General features: G+C 38.5%; 1 long non-coding RNA gene across 1 annotated transcript in view; it reads left to right on the forward strand.

Moving 5' to 3' along the window:
- LOC119863611 overlaps nucleotides 1-23,478 on the forward strand; it is an 81,387-nt gene extending 57,909 nt beyond the window's left edge. The window contains exon 3 of the long non-coding RNA XR_005295662.2: nucleotides 21,340-23,478. This is a non-coding gene — a long non-coding RNA (uncharacterized LOC119863611). The remainder of the gene's footprint in view (nucleotides 1-21,339) is intronic.
- The last annotated feature ends 11 nt before the right edge of the window (nucleotides 23,479-23,489 follow it).

Raw genomic sequence — 23,489 nt, forward strand, 5'->3', positions numbered from 1 at the left:
AACTAGGGCTCATGTGGTCAATCAGGCTATGACTCATCTGACCCTAATTAGAATAAGAAGCTCCCTCCCCAAACCCCCATATGACAAAGATCCTCTGTAGCTTCTTTTTTAAAATAGCCCCTCTGTTAGCCACTTTGTGGGCTTCAAGAATAGTAGCTGTTCTGGATACTATATTGTCTATCCTCATCAGTCTCTCTGCTTTTCATGCTAATAGTCTCTTCCTCCACACAGGCCTTTAATCTCAGAAATCTCATTTGGAATCCAAGCGGAGTGAAAAGGACTGTCTGGTCTCTAGTATGACAGCTGAAAAAGGTTATATGTAATGAACTCAGATCGTTTCAGTTAAGCTGTCCATCTCTTAATTCAGAGAATTCATCTTTCCCAGATTGGCAGTAATTCAACAGCCTCAGTTCATATAAGCCCAGGCTTTAAAATTCATGTGGCTCCTCTGTGTTTCAGAAGAGTGTATTATTAGGTTAAAGAGCAATGGAGACAAATATTTCAGTCTTTTCAGTGCTGTTTCCCTTTCACTGTCAGTTTTTTAAACTAAAACAATAAAAGTGACAGATAATGCTCATAATTTGGTGACAAAGTGACCTCACAGAATCAGCAGATATCACAGTCAGTGATCTAGTAATGGCACAGAGTGATCCTACTGATCAGCTATATTCCTCATCATACAAATGCTGCATAATGTAAAAATACGTAGAACAATGTGGGTGCAGCCAAGAGTTTGGAAAGACTCTGTGAATTATTTTAATACATCTGTTCTCAGGGGACACCTTGATATGAGGAAGTAGTAGAATAAAGAAATCCATAATCTTGCTCCTTATGAACCAAATGTAACAATTAATTCAATAGGGGAATGATCAGGTCCAAATACTTATACTGATTCAATTTTAATTTATCAGCATATTTATTAAGACTTATTTGATTTGAATATGCCTCAACCATTGTTGGCTGTGACCTAACAATACAGATGAAAAAAGCTAACCCACCAAAAGAATGACAAGACTTCCTGGTTTGATGGTGAGGTAAAAAACATCACAGCTAATACATTAATAAATTTACAAATGGGCCAATAAAACTTGTCACTGCAAACTCATAAAAACCTCAGGTGTACATGCTCACATCAGGAGACTGCATCCCACTGCCTGATTTGTAATTGTGAGTACTTTATTTTCCCTCACAAATGAAGCAATTGAGTTCACAATTATCGGATTTGTGCACGTTTTACCAAATTTTAATGGGCTGAAAGTACATGGGCTAAATCCAGCTGTAGATAATGCAGCAAGGCCGCCATAGGAATCCTGCTAGCCCTGGGCAGGGCTCCATAGAGCGAGCTGAGTAGATATGTCACGGGACACACTTATCAGCTGTTCTGAACTGGAGCAATATAAGCCACAGACCAGGGCACTGGCTGGTAGCAATGTATGTGGTAGGAGCTGGGGGCTGAACACTCTGTGCTAGCTGGCGGATCACAGCTTCCCAGGGACATTGTGCATTGGTCAGTGCATTAGCTGGCCCTCTTAGCTGGTGCTGTCTTGAGCGTCATGGAGATATACTTCCCTGCTGCTTCTGTTACAGAAAGAGGCTTCCTATATCCTCATCCATACCTTTACACACCAGTAAAGTACAGGGAATGATGAACACCTATATAGCCTGATAGCTAATAACTGATACCATGAGGATTATCACATTGAGTGAAGATTAAGTAGGATGAAAGCTTTTGAATCATTACTACCTGAGTGGTTTTGGTTCTGTGCAATGGTAAAATGTTATTGTGCAGATAGTGTTGGAAACTTAATTGTGAACTCCCAGAGATATTTTTAAATTATAACACACAATTAATGTTGTTTAAAAGACAATATGTTCTCAGCCTTAGTTCTATTTTTAAAAGATTTCTTTTTAAGTAGATAACAGCCTTTTTAAGCTCATGTAGCTCTAAATAGCTGGACTGCTTTTATCTGTATCTTGCTACTAGTGATAGTTTATATTTGTATTATTGCAGTGACCTCAGCCAAGATCTGGACCCTTTTGAGCTAGGTGCTGACACAAGAGACAGTACCCGCATAGGGAGTGCTTGCCATCTAAACAGACAAGGCAGAGATGGGCAATTTTATTATCCCTATGATACAACTGAGGAATTGAAGCACAGAGCAATTAAATGACTTGCCCCCAGGCTGTGTGATAGAGTGGGAACTTGAACCCAGATTGCCTCTATCCCAATCCAGTTCTTTTACCACAAGAATATCCTCTTCTGTATCAATTGCCTGACCTTCAGTGGTGTCACAGCTGGGTTATGCTTACACAACACTGGCTAATACTTCTGCAACTCTATGCACACCTGCATATGCCTTTTGTGCATTATCACCTGCATATACAGACCATAGAATTTTCTCATGAAAAACTCATGTGTTCAAATGCACTTAGTCTGTACACGTTCCATCACTTGCATGCTCAAATTTTGAAATCTATTTATCTGTGCATATTCGTGATAGTTCACCAAAAGTATGTGCACATACACAAGAGGTAGCTGCCTTTTAAAAATCAGGTCCTACAACTTCCATGAAGCATGAAATGCTTTTCTCATCGAAGGCATTTCAAGGGCATATGTCAAGGGCCAGAACAACACCCACGTGCCCCAGAAATCTAAATTAAGAACTCAAAATAGGGCTTACGTAGTGTATAGACCTTAAGCTGGCCCTCTGCATGGGGCAGATTTCACCCTTTGCACTGAACTGTCTGATGGAAATATCACCAGTGGAGCTTGTAATTACCAACATAGCCACAGAATATATGATTCTGACAAGCATTTTGATGCAGTGCTGCGAAGAAAGTGCAGAGATTCTGTTTTCATCTGACTCTCTGGTGGTGTGGTGGGAAGGGAAGAGTGCAGCTGTCCAATGCCAGAACAAAATCTCAAGGTAGCAACTCTTGTATCCATGATCTGGAGGGAGGGGACTGCGAGTCAGTGCAGCACTGGGCAGACACTATGAATGTCACTTAAATATCACCATAAATAATCCATTCATATTAGGGAGTAATCACTGTGATAAATTTACAAAATTTACATTTTGAAGGATTTCTTTGGAAAAAAAATAGAAACTTACTTTAGGGGAAAAAAAGAAAATGTAATCCATTAGTGGAAAACTTAAAACCACTGCTGGGCCCAGAATACATTACCATGGTAAATTTTCAGACTGGTGAAATATATGTTCCCATCCTCACTCTCATAATTCCAAACTCTGCCCATGGTCAGCAAAGGAAATAAGGTTTGGCAGGTTGAGCTGGAGAACCAGAACTTCCAGAGACTGAATACAGTTCTGCTTTCACCACTGGAAAGTGATTTTTTAATACTTGGATACCCTTGCACAAATTTCAAGGTTTTTTTTTAACAGTATAAGGATAATGTGTGACATTGCCACGCCTAATGTGATTATACAGGGCTAGATCATGGGTTTACAATTCATACTGAATATGGGGCACCATGCTGTTGCACTGCCTCTAGACAGGTTTCATAGTAGCAGCCGTGTTAGTCTGTATTCGCAAAAAGAAAAGGAGTACTTGTGGCACCTTAGAGACTAACAAATTTATTAGAGCATAAGCTTTCGTGAGCTACAGCTCACTTCATCGGATGTGAGCTGTAGCTCACGAAAGCTTATGCTCTAATAAATTTGTTAGTCTCTAAGGTGCCACAAGTACTGCCTCTAGAGTATCCCAAGAAGAGGATTGTGATTTTAGGAGCCAGTGACTCCTTTTCAGTATTCTTGCTGCTTTGGGGACAGAGAACACTGCACTGTGTATGATCCACAGCACCACAGCTTAGCTGAGCCCACAGCTATCCCATCATACCCACCTATCTGGGAAGGGAATATAGCACCTCTGCAGAACTCCTCCATCACCCACACTGCAACCCAGGATGCAAAACTCCCCCTTACGCTGCTATGCTTGCCAAGCCACAGTTTGACCCGTATTGAGAAACCATTTTTTTTAGATCTAAGGTAGAGTTCAGGTTGCTGTAGGAACCTTAACTCTGATTTTCCTGGGTTTTGAGGGTGTAAGCTGGTCCCATGAATTTTATTAACATAACCATCTGCTAATGATAGCACACATGGAGTAGAATCCATTGACATGTCCCCTGATAAATGTTGCCCTGCTTAATTGGGAAGCTCACCAGGGACCAGATCTGGTGCACTACGTTGCAGTGATACCTACACAATGTATAAATGCCACACTGGGTTCTGCCTACAGCCTATACACTAGAATTTGCAGATGTAAACTGGTACTCTCTAGCAAAAGTTTCCTACTGTGTTTCTCTTTGTTCATGGCTTCTATATGCCATTATGTCTGATAAATTATTTGATCATAAGCTAATACATTTATAACACGTTAATACCTTGTACGATGCTAACACTGTTCATGAAATAAAGTGAATACTTCCCAGCTCAATATATTCTTATCTGAATCTCTGTCATATTTCTGTTTTCATGGGGGTATGCTAATTAAGGGGATTTCTACGGTAGTAACAACTATATAGGGTGTAATATGCTGATGCTAAAGCCACATGTATTTAATGTGCCAGACTGGCTATAGAATCACATCCAAATAGATTTGCATAGTATCATTATACTGTGCAGAAGGAACTGCATATGATGAGAATATGATCTGACAAAACCTGACAGTCTGTATCAATATGATCATGCTCTTAAGCAAGAATGCGGGTGTTCGCTTGGAACAGTTTTTTCAAAACATTGCATCAAGGCCCATTTCTTGGGACCTAATATGAAGCTCATTGAAGTCAATGGCAAAATTTCCTTTGTCTTCACTGGGCTTTGGATCACTCCTTGAGATGGCAGGTGCACAGGCAGAGCTGTGTGGAGGCCCAGGATTAGAGGATATCTGGGGTATTTCAGTGTAGAACTGAGATTCAAGGGAAGAATTATGTATATGAAGCTTGCAAAGGCCTGATCTTACTGTGCCTACCTCTATTCAGTGAACTCAATTTCTTGTTTCACATCAGCCAAATTTGTGCCATATTAGGAAGATAGTAATAATAAATAATTTGCATTTATATCACATTTGTCATCTTCAAAGCATGTTCCAGACATTCACTAATTAATACTCACAACACTCCTGTGAGTTAAGGATTTTTATCCCAGTTTTACAGGTTTTTTACAGGTTTCATTATGGAGTCACAATCCACAAAGTCAGGTTTCAGAGTAGCAGCCGTGTTAGTCTGTATTCGCAAAAAGAAAAGGAGTACTTGTGGCACCTTAGAGACTAACAAATTTATTAGAGCATAAGCTTTCGTGAGCTACAGCTCACTTCATCGGATGCATCCGATGAAGTGAGCTGTAGCTCACGAAAGCTTATGCTCTAATAAATTTGTTAGTCTCTAAGGTGCCACAAGTACTCCTTTTCTTTTTACAATCCACAAAAACACCCTAACCAAAACTGTGTTTACTGTCCACCAGTACAACTGTGAAATAATCATTGGGTGTTTTAGGAACAATCCTGTCCCGGTAATTCTTGCATTCTTTAAAAAATACATACTTACCTACTGCAAACTAATGAATTAAATAAGGCATACAATAACACTATGAGAGTCTTCAGCATTGTAGTAAACATAAAATATAATGAAATACATGAATTTTAAAGCAAAAAAGTATAATTCTTTAATATTTTATTTAGTTTATATACAAAATGTTCATAGTGTTTTCGTCAATCAACATGATCTCGTCCGCGAATCTGAGGTGGTTTAACTGCTCTCCGTTGACGCTGATTCCACCCTTCCAGTTCATCCGCCTCATTACCATTTTGAGGTAGGCTGTGAAGAGTTTCAGTGAAACCATGTCTCCTTGCTTCACACCTTTTTTGACCGGGATGTGAAGGGGAGTGTTGAACAGAGTCATATCCATAGTGCAGTCAGAGTTTGCTGCCGGCAATGTTGTATGGCAGCAAAACATGGGCACTGATTAAGATAGAGGCGCAACAACTATCTGTCACAGACAGGGCGATGGGAAGAAGAATTCTGAGGATTTCAATCCACAACTGAGTCCCCAATGAAGTGATCAGACAGCAGAGTAGAGTGCAGGACGTTATAGTTGAAAGCAGGTACAGTAAAATGTGATGGGCTGGTCATATAGTTAGGCTCACTGACAATCAATGGACTGCAGCTGTCACCAAGTGCTACCCACGGGGACTGAAACAACCACTTAGCTGACTCCAAAGAGATGGGAAGATTTTATTGTGAAAAGGCATGGCTGCACATGGAGAAGGAAGGCCAGGATAAGAGAAGAGAAGGTGTGTTGTGATTGGTGCAATCTATCTGAGGGCTGACAGACCAATCGATCAAAGTGATCAAGGTGATCTAAAAAATTTTGTTTTACCTGTTAACTATTGCTATGGTATCAAAAGTATCTATTAAGTCATTGATATTTGTCCAATGAGTGCTTGAAGATAAATGCAGTGGTCCTCAGCAACTCTAAAGGAGCCATATTTCTCAAAGGAGCAAAAAGGACATAGGAAAATGTTGCTTGTAATGTCTTTTATACCTCATTTTATGTTCATTTTGTGCAAAAGGAATCTGCTGATGTGAAAAAAAGGAAATGTTAATGAATTCTTCGGCTACCTCAAAACATTTGTCACTTACAAAAGTACAGAATTTCCAAATCTTTCAGGATAACAACACGAGATGTGAGGAACAAGAGACACGGTAGAATTAGCACAGAGAACTATAACAGCAGGGAAGTGCCAGGAACTTCCAGCTATGCCGATTTATACCAGCCAAAGACTTGGAGTGTATTCTCTCTGTGGTTTATATACCTTTTCCAGCTCTCTCAGTCTTTCAAGGAAGCAGCTACGCATTTTCCAAATATAAAAGAATAGGTTGAGAAACTAGTTAATGCAGAGTCAGCTTTGCACAGGATACTCATTCTTAGTACTTCAGTCTAGCCATGAATTAAAAAAGAAAAACACAATGAAAATTTTGTTGCTGCTGTTTATTATTTGTTTCTGAAGTGTAAGGGGACAAGCTTAAGCTCTTCAAAAAATTTTGTCCTAGAAAAGCAAAATTATTGTTCCTTGATGGGAAAACTATTAAATTCAATACTTTAAGCATAAATGACCCTTGCAATAAAAGAGAAAAAAAAGCAATAATTGGGAAACTTGTTTGATGAAAATGTATTTCCTTTATATTGTATTTCTAGAGGCAGTTCATGAACTATTCATGTTAATGACTATTTTGCATGTATGACCTTAACATAAAACTACCAACTGATATTTTATCAATTAAAACAATAGCTGTATTGACTTTCTTCTCCTAGGGTGCGTCTACACTTAAGCAGCATGTGGAGTACAGACATTGCATGCCCAGTTAGGACAGCTGTGAATAGCACTGCAGACAGGGAGACACCGGTTACGAAAATAGAGTATAATAGAGTGCCCTATATGCCTGAACCCTAGGATATATATCCTATACGGTTCTTTACCTGACCAAGCAGTGCCTCCCATGTCTATACTGCTATTTTTAGCAGTGTCATGTCCTGCTGCCTCCTCACTGCTGGAGCCTCTCACTGAGGCAGATAGCTACACTTACCCAATGCACTGCCACAAGAATAGGCAAGTGTAGATAGGTAAGGTCTACACTTACCCCAGGGGATCGATGAGCAGTGATTGATGCATTGGCGGTCGATTTAGCGGGTCTAGTGAAGACCCGCTAAATTGACAACAGATTGCTCTCCCATTGACTCCTGTACTCCACCGGATCGAGAAAAGTAGGGGGAGTTTACGGGAGAGCATCTCCTATCAACATTGTGTAGTGTAGACCCCGCAGTAAGTAGGTCTAAACTATGTCGATTTGAGTTACACTATTCACGTAACTCAAATTGCGTATCTTAGATTGAATTTCCCCTGTAATGTAGACAAGGCCCAAGTTAATAGCCCATTCTGTGTGTCCATACAGGGGAGTAAGCAGGTTTAAGTATGCCCCTTCCCTCCCTCCATCCAGGGCACAATGTGGTTGGGAGAGCAGCCTCCATCAGGCTGCTACTCCCCTGCTCTGCAGGAGAGTAGGAAGTGAGTGGTCAGTAATCTGCACTAGGTGAAGGGTTAATGTAGATTACTTCCCCTGCAAGCACTTGGTCTGTTCCTTGACAACACAACTGTGCGCTGCCCGTTATTTTAAGCAGATTGTATCCTTGCAATGTAGTCCAGAGACTCCAAGGACTAAAAACCAAATCCTGAATCCTAGCTACAGGTTCAAGAGGCTATGTAATCTCCAAGCATCTGCATAGCCAAGTCCTACACAAAACCAAACCAGTCTGTGAATTGATGGCCTGCTGTGGATGGCATGGAAATGAGTGGAGCCACAAACAAGGATGGCTTTCAATCTCCTAATCAATATAGCTTACTGCAACTCAAATGAAATCATTTCTTCCAGTGGTGATCCTGGAAGGTAGTACCTCCCTAATACCATTCCTTAGCACCCCAATTACCATAGATGAGTCATGGTCTTCACCTTTTAAGGCTGAGGGGTTTAGGAGTCACATGGATGTTATGAGGCTGACTGCGACAGAAAGATTCCCCACCCAGGGCCCAAACAGTATTCAGTGGCTATGGAGCAGTCACCATTTCTGGGATCAGAGTAGCAGCCGTGTTAGTCTGTATTCGCAAAAAGAAAAGGAGTACTTGTGGCACCTTAGAGACTAACAAATTTATTAGAGCATAAGCTTTCGTGAGCTACAGCTCACTTCATCGGATGCATTTGGTGGAAAAAACAGAGGAGAGATTTATATACACACACACAGAGAACATGAAACAATGGGTTTATCATACACACTGTAAGGAGAGTGATCACTTAAGATAAGCCATCACCCACAGCAGGGGGGGGAAAGGAGGAAAACCTTCCATGGTGACAAGCAGGTAGGCTAATTCCAGCAGTTAACAAGAATATCAGAGGAACAGTGGGGGGTGGGGTGGGGGGGAGAAATACCATGGGGAAATAGTTTTACTTTGTGTAATGACTCATCCATTCCCAGTCTCTATTCAAGCCTAAGTTAATTGTATCCAGTTTGCAAATTAATTCCAATTCAGCAGTCTCTCGTTGGAGTCTGTTTTTGAAGCTTTTTTGTTGAAGTATAGCCACTCTTAGGTCTGTGATCGAGTGACCAGAGAGATTGAAGTGTTCTCCAACTGGTTTTTGAATGTTATAATTCTTGACGTCTGATTTGTGTCCATTCATTCTTTTACGTAGAGACTGTCCAGTTTGGCCAATGTACATGGCAGAGGGGCATTGCTGGCACATGATGGCATATATCACATTGGTAGATGCGCAGGTGAACGAGCCTCTGATAGTGTGGCTGATGTGATTAGGCCCTATGATGGTATCCCCTGAGAGGAAGATGATGTCTGTCTGTATCTGTGCGAGTTTTTTCATGAAGTTGACAGATTTCCACTCTATACGGCTAAATTCAGTGCCTTCCATAATGACAGGTTTCAGAGTAGCAGCCGTGTTAGTCTGTATTCGCAAAAAGAAAAGGAGTACTTGTGGCACCTTAGAGACTAACAAATTTATTAGAGCATAAGCTTTCGTGAGCTACAGCTCACTTCATCGGATGCATTTGGTGGAAAAAACAGACTCCAACGAGAGACTGCTGAATTGGAATTAATTTGCAAACTGGATACAATTAACTTAGGCTTGAATAGAGACTGGGAATGGATGAGTCATTACACAAAGTAAAACTATTTCCCCATGGTATTTCTCCCCCCCACCCCACCCCCCACTGTTCCTCTGATATTCTTGTTAACTGCTGGAATTAGCCTACCTGCTTGTCACCATGGAAGGTTTTCCTCCTTTTCCCCCCCTGCTGTGGGTGATGGCTTATCTTAAGTGATCACTCTCCTTACAGTGTGTATGATAAACCCATTGTTTCATGTTCTCTGTGTGTGTGTATATAAATCTCTCCTCTGTTTTTTCCACCAAATGCATCCGATGAAGTGAGCTGTAGCTCACGAAAGCTTATGCTCTAATAAATTTGTTAGTCTCTAAGGTGCCACAAGTACTCCTTTTCATTTCTGGGATGTGGATCTCAGAATTTTTCAAGATGTTACATAGCCTCTTATTTCTTAAATTTAAACCTGTAAAGTCTGATACTAGAAATACTGCTGTAAAGCAAAGGCTATAGTTTGTACCTGTATCCAGAATTCCCAAAGTTGTAGGCTATTGAGATTCAGTGATTTGTTTTGGGTCCATCCCCAGTCAGAATTAGGTGAAAGCATGAATTTTACATACTTTTGATGCAAAAGAACACAATTATCCCAGGTTCATTTGAAAAGACTCCCATGTTTTTTTTCAAACGTTCAGCAAAAGTTAACAAACTTTTTGGTGAACCTAGCCTTGAGTTTCAGGTTTCAGAATCAGGTAGCATAGAACAATAAAATAATGCAAATGTAGAGCTGGAAAGAGACCTTGAGAGATCATTTAGTCCAGCCCCCTGTGTTGAGGCAGAAACAAGTATACCCAAGCCATCCCAGACAGGTGTTTGTCTAATCTTTTCTTAAAAACCTCCTGTAATGGAGATTCCACAACCTCGCTTGAAGTCGATTCCAGTGCTTAACTCTCCTTATAGTTAGAAAGTTTTTCCTAATATTTAACCTAAATCTCCCTTGCTGCAGATTGAGTCCTTTACTGCTTGTCCTGCCTTCAGTGGACAAGGAAAACAATTGATCACTATACTCTTTATAAGACCTCTTAACAGATTTAAAGATTGTTATCAGATTCCTATTCAGTCATCTTTTCTTCAGATGCCCAGTTTTTTTAAATCTTTCCTCATAGGTCATGTTTTCTAAACCTTTTATCATTTGTGTTGCTCTCCTCTGAACTCTCTCCAATTTGTCCACATCTTTCCTGAAGTGTGGTTCCCAAAATTGGACATAATACTCCAGTTGAGGCCTGACCAATGCTGAGTATAGCAGGACAATTACCTCTGTGTCTTACATATGACATTTCTGTTAATACACCCTTATGCAATACAACTGAATCATTGTTGACTCATATTCAATTTATAATACACTACAACCCCTGATCCTTTCGTATTTAGCTGTGATACTGTAAGTACCTCTCCCAGACCTGAAGAAGAGCTCTGTATAGCTGGAAAGCTTGTCTTTATCTCCAACAGAGGTTGGTCCTATAAAAGATATTACCTCACCCACCTTGTCTTATTAAAATAAGAGCATATCATGTTTATAGCTTCTGCCCTAGCCCTTAGGCCAGTAACCCTATCAAAGAAGGAAATGAGTTTGATTTGGCATGATTTTTTCTTGACAAATCCATGCTAGCTATTACTTATAAACCTATTATCCTCTACATTTTTACAAATTGATTATTTCATAATTTGTTTCAGTATCTTTCCAGGTATTGAGGTTAGACTGATTGGTCTATAATTCCCTTTTGTTCCCCTTTCTAAAGGTAGATATTATGTTTGCACTCGTGTCCTCTGGGAACTCAATCATCCTCCTTGAGTTCTCAAAAATGATCACTAACATTTCAAAGATTCCTCAGCTAATTCCTTAAGTACACTAGAGTGACTTTCATAGACCCTGCCAACTTGAATATATCTAACGTATGTAACTTGTTCTTTCCCTGTTTTGGCTTGTGTTTCTTCCTTCTTGTTGTTAATATTAATTGTGTTAAACATATGGTCACAGTTTACCTTTTTAGTGAAGTCTGAAGCAAAATAGGCATTAAACACCTTAGCCTTCTTGATGTCTTCGGTTATTAGCTCTCCTTTCCTGCTAAGTAGAAGACCCATGCTTTCCTTTGTCTTCCTCTTGCTCCTAATGTACTTATAGAACCTCTTCTTATTGCCTTTTTTGTGCCTTGATAGTTATAACTCATCTATCTAAAGAGGCAGACATAAAAACATGTGAAGACAAATATATCCTCTTGATGCACATCAAAGCTAATTAAAAATAAATTCTAATTTGCTGTGTTATCTAGACTGTAGACCAATTCATGCAGATGTTTGTAAAATGCAAAAAACCTATTCTCTGTGGTAATATTCAGATTTTGCCAATTGTGGGGAAACTATTGTCCAAGTGCATTGTAAGCTACATTACTTAAACAGTGACACCTTCATTGTTGAGGTACAATTTGCAAATCCCAGGTATAATCAAGGCCCTCTGAGAATTGCCCCTTTTACATTATAGTGATACAATGTCAAATCAGGAATAGGAAGCTTAATAAATCCCTTTGTTTATACATTATATTAGACATTATATCAACATTAGCCTATTAGCTTTTCTTTTAAAATAACAGTGTACGCATTAATTTTGTAGTCTGATAATACTTCTGGGTAGAGAAAAATATTTTATTCTAACATTTGTTTAAGTTTTTAAAGGAATTTGTTTTCATTGTGTTCTGTTTGTTTTTTGTGTTTGTTTTCTGCAAATATTTTAGTAAATGCATTTACTGATAGTAATGTTTATGTAAACAATTACTTTTATGCAAATATTGTTGAATATTCACTGAATGCAAATTTTAAATTTGTATTCAGAAGTATTCATACCAGAAACCTGATCCTAAGAATTAAATTCATCCTATCGGTGACAATGAACATATCATATGATCTGTGTGTCCGGTCAAAGCAACTCAATTTTGAAATTTGAACACTTGCAATGAATTTTATGAATAATTTCAAATATGGAATTAAATTAAATAATTAAACATTCTGTTTGCAAGCAACTCACTAACAGAAAAAGAGTTATTAGACACTGAATTAATTGTTCGCCCAGCTCTACTCCTATATTACTCTGTACCCAATGATATCTGGCTTTTTTTCCTCAGTAGCAATGCGACTCACAAGGATAATCATCACTGTTAGCCATTTATAACATCCAGGAGGAATTCCTGGCCTATTGACATCATTAACAAAACTGCCATTTATTTCAGTGGGGCCAGGATTTCACAGTTAGTATTTTGCAGCATCTTTCGAACTGTATGCTTTGGCTTGGGTAGCTCCAATCCCAAATGGGAAAAGAAAGACCCTTGGAAGATAAGTTTGGCATACAGAAGAAAAACCTCTATAGCCACTAAATTGGCCAGCCTAATGGATAACAAACATAATTTTACTCTCCCATTCTGCTGTATTAAAATAAACAACACATAGAATTTATCTGCTGCCAAAAGTTATGAATATTTCAGAACCCTCAAGTTATTTATCAGCAAATACCTTTCTTCTTTGCTTTATATTAAGGATAAGATCTGAATATGTGAGATCATGATAGCAAGTTCTGTGATGTATAAAAAGGAAGAAAGAACTGTTGGGGCTCAACATTGTTAGGTTGCAAGGCCTTGTTGCTAGGTTCAGAATGAGGTCTGGAGGCAACGCACTACCAGAAAGGGGCTCCAAGTTTGAGACACTACTCTTGGTCCTTTTCTTCTGAGTAGAGAGTTTCTGAGAGGGCTGCAAAGGCAGAATATTCAACCTCTGGGGAAAGGGAGTGCCTTGTGTTTTGTCATTTTGCCAACTCAGGAACAGCAATGATAGATTTTAGATGGAGTCATATCCAGGCTTCCCTAATTCTAAGGAACTCTGGCCAGAGTTTAGACTGATGGTGTTAAATACAGAGTAAGGAGAGGGGAATTCTCTGGGCTGCAGGTGGTTCAGAGAACACTCGGAGGGTTAGAAAAGAATTAATAAAAATCAGTGTTGCTCATAGGTACAAGACAATTCTGAGTACATCTCCCTAGATAAGTAACTACAGTGTGAAATTTGTTAGTTTCTAAGGTGCCACAAGTACTCCTTTTCTTTTTGTGAATACAGACTAACACGGCTGCTACTCTGATACAGTGTGAATGACTCTCCAATTTCACAAAACATGTCTAAAGGCAGACTCACTAAGTGATCTCTTCTTTGTCCATTTCTATTAATGGATGGTTCCTATTTTTTTAATTATATTAACAATTGTTGAAACCTTTAAACAGTAACATAAAGTTGTAGTTTTATGGTTTGGTGCTCCATTTCCTGCTAGACCTTCTATCTCCCATACTCAAGCAACGCTTCTTTTGCCATTAGCACCGACAGATAATTGTGGCCGCTATCTTGCAATATATGTAATGTAGTTCAAACTAGACTTAGATGAAAACAACAATGTTAGTAGTTTAAAAATGTGTCTGAAGTTTAAAATAAGCCTTTCCTAATAGATGCCTAACAGTAATGAGCCAATAAGGAGGATCAAAAGCTAGAGAGCACAATTCTCTGAGGCTACCAGGTTCTTTCACCTGACGCTTGATAACTTACTCTAAAGGAACATCACTGGTCACTTTGATCATTGGTTAGTTGATCACTTTTCCCTCAAGAACCTATTCAGAATAGCAAATCTTACTTTCTGTGTTTGTCACTCTTGAAGGAGTTCTTGTCTGCCACTGCAGTTTTTAGTCTTTACTGTAATATGCATATTGATTTTAATGGGACTACTCATGTTGTTAAATTTAGACATGTGTTTAATTATCCGAATGAACCTGAGTCTCAGTAGCTTAGAAAATCTTAGCCTTAGTATGCACTTCATGTCCCAGGGATCCTTGGTGAAATCCTGGCCCCCCTGAAGTTGATGGGAGTTTTGCCACTGACTTTAATGGGACCAGGATTTCACCCCCTGCATTTCTCTTTCTTTCGTGATTTAATCTAACAGAAGTTTGTTGTCGATTTAAAACAAAAAATGTTTTTTATAATTTTTTGTTAAAAAAAATAAAAGGAATAATAATTTAACATTGAGAAGAAACAGGATTTTGGCTGAAGGCAACCTTGGAACAGCTCTGATCTGGCAATGTTAGCCGCATTATGGTTCCCCCCCCCATGCTGTTCTTCTTATTAAGTACTTATTCACAGCTCAGTAAAAATATCAGCTGTGGACATTATGAGCAGAATGTGAATGAGCAATTTTTTTGTATAACATGATTTATTTGGTATAGAATAAAAATATACACTCTTGCCCAATCTTTGCTTCCACCTGCCACATGTCCTCATACAACTAATATACAGACCATCTATTACATTTTTATGATCTTTTTTAAGAGGTGGGAAGATATGAATAGTTCTGGAAGGTGGTAATGGGAAATGGAATTTTTCACAATGGTTTGGAAGCAGTCTAGGTCATTAGTGACTCAAACTTATCATCTAACATCTACTCAGTGGTCTAGATGAAATAATGCGGTAGTCTCTTAGTTAAGCTCCTTTTGAATAAGTTTCAGAGTGGTAGCCATGTTAGTCTGTATCAGCAAAAACAATGAGGAATCCTAGTGGCACCTTAGAGACTAACAAACTTATTTGGGCATAAGCTTTCGTGGGCTAAAACCCACTTCATCAGATGCCTGGAGTGGAACATACAGTAGGGGAGGTATAAATACACAGCATATGAAAATTGGGAGTTACCTTAGCAAGTGCGGGGTCAGTGCTAATGAGCCAATTCAATTAAAGTGGAAGTGGACTATTCTCAACAGTTGACAAGAAGGGGTAGAAATCACTTTTGTAGTGTTAATAAAGCCAATGTAAACAAGGTGGCCCATTTCAAACAATTGACAAGATGGTGTGAGTATCAGCAGGGGAAATTAGTTTGTGTAGTGACCCATCCACTCCCAGTCTTTATTCAGGCCTAATTTGATGGTGTCCATATCACATCATGTGCCAGCAATGCCCCTCTGCCATGTACACTGGCCAAACCAGACAGTCTCTACACAAAAGAATAAATGGACAGAAATCTGACATCAGGAATTATAACATTCAGGAGGAGAACACTTCAATCTCCCTGGTCACTCTATAACAGACTTAAAGTGGCAATTCTTCAACAAAAAAACTTCAAAAACAGACTCCAATGAGAAACTGCAGAACTGGACTTAATTTGCAAACTGGACACCATCAAATTAGGCCTGAATAAAGACTGGGAGTGGATGGGTCATTACAAAACTTAATTTCCCATACTAATTTCTCCGTTACTCACACCTTCTTGTCAACTGTTTGAAATGGGCCACCCTCATTACTACTACAAAAGTGATTTTTCCTCCCTTGGTATTCTACTGTTGAGAATAGCCCACTTCCACTTTAATTGAATTGTCTCGTTAGCACTGACACCCCAGTTGGTAAGGCAACTCCCATCTTTTCATGTACTGTGTATATATATACCTGCTACAGTATTTTCCAATCCATACATCTGATGAAGTGGGTTTTAGCCCAAGAAAACTTATGCCCAAATAAATTTATTAGTCTCTAAGGTGCCACAAGGACTCCTCGTTGTTTTTGTGAATAAGTTACTCCACTGCAAAAACTATTATGGCAGTTGGAACCACTACAGCGGTCTTTGCGAAGATGCTAAGGACAGTGAAGGCATACTACCTCCCATACCAGAAGGTGGGTCCCATACATCAAGAGTTCAGCAGAGCAGTGTGGGGAAGGTTGACTGTGATAAATTAGTTCAGTGCATAAATAACAAACACTTCAGTAAATGTAGCACTCATGGATCTATGTAAAAAATGCAAATCACTTCTAAATTAGATAGTTCAAATCCATGTAAAAATACCATGTATAGCTCTCTATCATCTGGATCAATAGTTCTCTCTGAAAAAAAGAGAAAATAAACCTTTCCTTGATACTTCATGATAATGATAAATACCAAGAATTATTCTGTGACTAATTAGTATAACATCATGAACATTTATCCTCTTTTTATATATATAAAATAAAAATTGTTAGACATTTTCTGAACTCTGTGGAGGATAAGAAGATGGGATGCAGAATCAACACCCTGTCAGTAGCCATACTTGTTGTCAACCACTGAACAAGAAAACCAGTAACTAATCAGTTTTTCACTCTAAAGGCTGAGGCTACTGAAGTAAGAAAGAACCTTTTACTAGATTTGGACAACAATAGCATATCCATATCTCCAGACAGTAACTTCTAGATCTTGAATCATAAGTTTCCTGAAGCTGGGGCAAAAAATATGCAAAAGTATCAAGCTAGGACAGTGAATATATAATACACAAAATGGAATCTATAAATGGTAAAAACTTAATTTTAAACAAAACCACTATAATCTGAGAAGGTAGTATGTTTAGTAACTAACTGCCCATTATAATTTTTGCTGTTAGTGGTAAACCATATGTTATTTTTCAAACAATTTATAGTTTTGCAATGGCTTTCCCAGGGGAAAAAAGGGGCATCCGTTATACAAGTATAGTGCACTCTGATTTAGGCTCAGATAAATTATTCTTTTGTAATATAAGAAATATAATCTGTTGGGAGAGCCAGATTCCATCTTTTTAAACCTTCAGTCTTCTAGAAATTATAGCTGTAAATTACCAAAGTTACGATCATTCTAAAAAAGTATAATCATCACCCAAATTATAAAGTTAATCAATTTAATGTATGCCCAATGTAAACAGCAGTGAAATCTTATTAGCACGTGTTCCGTAGCTATGAATTTATAGTTATTTTAGCTATTGGCATGGCTGAACATATGACTATCTTATGTCAGTGTCTTCATGCCAAATAACAGAATTTATCAGCAAACAACTAATTTCAAATTACGTGACAATTATGATTTATGCAATCACTTGTCACGATGAATATTCTGACATGTTAGTACATTTGTTGCTGCAAGCAGAGAGCATGGCTACATAAGATAGCGTACTTTGTATTATTATTATTTCTTAACTGTACATCATTACATATTCATTATATATTGGGCCAAGACAAATGTTTGTTATTTGTAAAGAGAATTTTTTCCCCAGTAAGGCCCAAATCATGGCCAGACACATGAGGCAGTGCAGTGGAGGCGGGATGGGGTAAAGGGTTGTGCAAATCCCCTTGACTTCCTGGCTACATGGCCTAAATAAAAGCTGGTCAGAACTGCTGCTCCTGTGCACAAGGGAGTAAACAAGGGCTGCTACTGATATGTAGGAGCAACTTGAGCAAAAAGGGGCATGGAAGGTGGGAAGTAGGTACAGACTCCACAGGTGTGGTCCATTTTAGTGGTCATAGAATCATAAGAGTGTAAACATCTTTCACCCAATCTGCACAGAGCGAACAAAAATTTTCCCAAAAGCCAAACAAACCATTTCCAAAAGGCTTTAGGCATATCCACCATTTAGCATCAATAGTAAATGGGACTACTATACTTGTGTGAATATGTACTTCGCAACATGAGTAACTGTTCCACAATTGGGTCTGTGGGGATCCTTTAGGATGAAGGACGTTATATCAGAATAAAAGAGGATTAGTCTTTCCTAAACATTATTTATCTTTTATATTTAAAGAACATAATATAATGCTACAAAGCTCAGTTTTTAACACAAATCAACTTATAATACTCTGGAATTGCAAATATTTTGTTCTACCCACTAATTTACATAGTCTTTCAATATTTTGTGAATAAATATTTGTGATACACTTATTTTTAAAGATTTTTTAACTAATTATATTTTGGAGTGGTCCTTTCTCCTGATTTCTGTTGCTCACAACAACATGTGTACATTGGCTGGAGACGCTATGTCTGTTTCGTTCTAATAGTCTTTCCTGATGAGCCAGCACTTTCAGCTTTTAATTGCACACTTCTAATTCCCTTCAATATTACTCCCTGATATTACATACTGATTGGCTGCCAATGTAGCATCAATTCTGGCCTAAGCAGATAGGGGAATTCCAGTAGTAGCATCAAAGCCAGGCTGGTAGAAAGATATCAAAGATATAACTGAGTGCATGCAGGTAGATTTTGCATAAATACACAAATAGCTACAACAGGCAGATTAGCAGGTTTTTTGCCTTCCTCTGCCTTATGAGGCACAGATCAGTTGCAGGATTAAACTAGTGTACATGGTGCAGTCTCTGTAACTTAAAGTCATTAAACCATGATTTGAAGACTTCAGTAACTTAGCCAGGTTATGGGTCTATTACAGGAGTGGGTGGTGAAGTTTGTGGCCTGTAATATTCAGGAAATCAGATTAGATTATCATGATGGTCCCATTTGACCTTAAAGTCTATGAGTTAATTCTCTAGGAATTAAGTGACAAATGTTGCTAGATCAACATTTTGAAGGAGAAATTAGTTAAGGACATTGAAGTCAATGGTGAATGGGACAAAATACAACATGGTTTTACAAAAGGTAGATTGTGCCAAACCAACCTAATCTCCGTTTTTGAAAAAGTAACAGATTTTTTAGATAAAGGAAATGCAGTGGATCTAATTTACCTAGATTTCAGTAAGGCATTTGATACCCTGCCACATGGGGAATTATTAGTTAAATTGGAGAAGATGGGGATCAATATGAACATCAAAAGGTGGATAAGGAATTGGTTAAAGGGGAGACTGCAACGGGTCCTACTGAAAGGTGAACTGTCAGGTTGGAGGGAGGTTACCAGTGGAGTTCCTCAGGGATCGGTTTGGGGACCAATCTTATTTAATCTTTTTATTACTGACCTTGGCACAAAAAGTGGGAGTGTGCTAATAAAGTTTGCAGATGATACAAAGCTGGGAGGTATTGCCAATTCGGAGAAGGATCAGCATATTATACAGGAGGATCTGGATGACCTTGTAAACTGGAGTAATAATAATAGGATGAAATTTAATAGTGAGAAGTGTAAGGTTATGCATTTGGGGATTAATAACAAGAATTTTAGTTATAAGTTGGGGACGCATCAATTAGAAGTAATGGAAGAGGAGAAGGACCTTGGAGTATTGGTTGATCATAGGATGACTATGAGCTGCCAATGTGATATGGCAGTGAAAAAAGCTAATGCGGTTTTGGGATGCATCAGGAGAGGCATTTCTAGTAGGAATAAGGAGGTTTTAGTACCATTATGCAAGGCACTGGTGAGACCTCACCTAGAATACTGTGTGCAGTTCTGGTCTCCCATGTTTAAAAAGGATGAATTCAAACTGGAGCAGGTACAGAGAAGGGCTACTAGGATGATCCTAGGAATGAAAAACTTGTCTTATGAAAGGAGACTTAAGGAGCTTGGCTTGTTTAGCCTAACTAAAAGAAGGTTGAGGGGAGATATGATTACTCTGTATAAATATATCAGAGGGATAAATACAGGAGAGGGAGAGGAATTATTTCAGCTCAGCACCAATGTGGACACAAGAACAAATGGGTATAAACTGGCCACCAGGAAGTTTAGACTTGAAATCAGACAAAGGTTTTTAACCATCAGAGGAGTGAAGTTTTGGAATAGCCTTCCAAGGGAAGCAGTGGGGGCAAAAGATTTATCTGGTTTTAAGATTCTACTTGATAAGTTTATGGAGGAGATGGTATGATGGGATAATGGGATTTTGGTAAGTAATTGATCTTTAAATATTCAGGGTAAATAGGACTAATCCCCTGAGATGGGATATTAGATGGATGGGATCTGAGTTACCCAGGAAAGAATTTTCTGTAGTATCTGGCTGGTGAATCTTGCCCATATGCTTAGGGTTTAGCTGATTGCCATATTTGGGGTCGGGAAGGAATTTTCCTCCAGGGCAGATTGGAGAGGCCCTGGAGGTTTTTCGCCTTCCTCTGTAGCATGGGGCATGGGTGACTTGAGGGAGGCTTCTCTGCTCCTTGAAGTCTTTAAACCATGATTTAAGGACTTCAATAGCTCAGAAATGGGTGAGGTTTTTCATAGAAGTGGGTGGGTGAGATTCTGTGGCCTGCGCTGTGCAGGAGGTCGGACTAGATGATCAGAATGGTCCCTTCTGACCTTAGTATCTATGAATCTATAAACAATCAATAATACCATTCATTTTGTGCTTCTCTTAATTAAATGCTCACTAGGTGACACTCTTATCTGATAAATTCCCCAAGCATTAAGATTAATTCATGGTACTAGTCTTGCTGAGAACACTTTTAAGTGAACTGATTTCAACCCCTAGATACTGAGTTGGTCATTGGTCATCTTTGCCTGTCCATCCAAAGAGTTTAAAACAAATATTAATCTATGAAATACAATAATCTATGAAGCATGATTTATATTTTATATTAAATTTCACTTGAGAATATTAGTCTTTGTTTGAACTAGGAGTTGAATGTTTTCATGTTCGGGTGAGCTTGTAGGAAAGCAGAAGTTAACTACGAGCAGAGCTGATACACTTTTTAAAGAAAATACTTGAACACTTTCATACATAATGTTCCAATTACAGTATGCTATTGTTTGTTCATTTATTTCTAATGCATTATTTGTGAGTATTTGGAGAACCATGAAATGTTAATACATACACAAAGTTTAATGGATTTTGCATGAATTTGTCCAAAAACACTTATTGGATGTGGATTATGCACTATTTTTCATTTGTTATTCTCTAATTTTAGAAATTTGCAGACATCCAGTCAGAAGCAGAAACAGTACAATGTGACTCAGGTGACTAACAACACAACACAACCATCAAGAAGGAATAAACAATAGTCCAAGGGAGCAGTTACAAATGATCCACAGGCTAAATACTTTTCATCAAATACATTGCCAGAAATTAGGTTTGGTTCATGAACAATTTATGAAGAAAAAGGGGGGCTAAATGCACAGTAAATATTATTCTGAGATAATAATATGACCAACTTCTAACTGCAGCTATTATATTCAGCTTGCTGGGGTGGGGAGGAGAGAAGGTGCTTAGCATACTCTCTTGGGAGTCAATATGACAAGAGGCTCCTTATTTTCTCATTCTGATTTAATGATGCTAGAGTCTCATAGGAGAGATGAGTGGTGTGCAATGGACCTTGCCAAAACCTTGAAGACTCCAGTAATGAAGTTTAGAGTTTATAGTAGGTCATTGCACAATATGAAAGTAGTTGTGGCAGATACTTTTGGCTGAAGCCATGGAGAAAGGGATTCTACTATCAGAAATGAAGGGAGCAAAAAAGAACACAAATACTAATAAAAGGGCAAAATTAGCTCATCTTGTGGGTTACCCTATTAATATTAAATTATTTGACATTAGTTTCACATTTCAAATTACAAACCATGGAATCAGTTGGAAGATCTAAAAGATTTTCCCAGGCAAGGAATTTCCCTGCTTGCAAGATTGAAATAGCTTTAGATGATTGCTTTCATCTATCTTTCTTTTCCTGATACTATCATAGCCATCATAGCTATTTCCAATAACCTCTTAAAGAGCAAGTCAAACACTAAGAATTTTTTAAAATCTAATGCTGGACTGTAGCTATCATTGTTTGGAAGGAAGTGCTGCTTAAGCTGTGAGCTATACTTAGTACCGTGGGCCAATTTTCTCATGTCTTTTAGAGTTGCAAAGAACCACCTGCCTGAACTTGACAGGAAGCCAGAAGACAACTGTATGATTTACACCCACCACTTCCATACGAGCTGTGGGAATGTAAGCTTAACCACTATTTTCTTATTCAAAAGATACCACTCGGAAAGAACTATTAAATATATTTTCTGCCCCCATCATTCTAAACATATGACAAGGATATAATAGCTTTAAGGAAGTGCTTGTTTTTTTCCTCATAATACTCATGACATGTTAATATTTGGTTTAGACAAGAAGTAATGTAATGTATTATTTAATAGCTGGATTCTAATCACTTAAGGCCTGATCCAACCCCCATTGGCATATATGGCAAGTCTTCAGACCCTGGATTGGACCATTAGATAGCTAAGTACAACCAAAGGCATTTAAATCATCCATCTCTAAAAGAATTTGCATGTAACTTGTTTACGTGTATTAGCTAATAAATGATGTCATACCTCTGTTTTATCGTATGGACTAATTTATGGAGAATTATTGAGTAGTATCAAGAAAACTGTAAATTATTCCTTTTGAAGAAGAAATACAGCAACAATAAGATAAAGACCATAGAAATGAGAGAGAAAATAACATGGTAACTCATTGTCACCAATGAAATATAATGTTAGAAACATACTTATATAGTGCCTTTCATTCTTAAAGAACCCAAGTACTTTAAAATATGAATCAGATTAATACTCAAACCAGTGCAACACTTATTCCTGGAGAAATTCTGCATCACTGCATGTGCACATAATTAATGAGTCACACATATTTTTAATTTTTTGCACAAAAAAAGCTTCTGCTGAAAAGTTCTTATAGTTCTGCCTTTGGCCCACCAGAGGGCTCTGTGACGCTAGAATACAGCAGCCACTACCAACCAGCTAGGGAAGAGAAAGAGCCTGCCTTCTTCACAGTGCCTGTTGGGCCAGGTCAGGAGACAGGGGCTATAGTGAGACAGACAGCATGGGTATGGTGGGGCGGAGGGTCAGACAGGGGCTCCAAGTTTACACCCAGGCTCCTTCTGAGCAACTATTTCCCTCTCCCTCAGCTCCACCATTACTCCAACTCCCCAGAGCCTTTGCACTGTTTCGGGTTGGGGGTGCAGGGGGGGGGGTGATGCGGGAAATATGGTTCTGTATTGTAGTTTAAATGAATTATTACTTAGAGTTCTGTATTAATATGCTTAGTAAGGAATCTATTTGTCAAAAAAATGTA

This window comes from Dermochelys coriacea, chromosome 11 (genome assembly GCF_009764565.3).
Source record: "Dermochelys coriacea isolate rDerCor1 chromosome 11, rDerCor1.pri.v4, whole genome shotgun sequence".
NCBI classification, from domain to species: Eukaryota; Metazoa; Chordata; order Testudines; family Dermochelyidae; genus Dermochelys; species Dermochelys coriacea.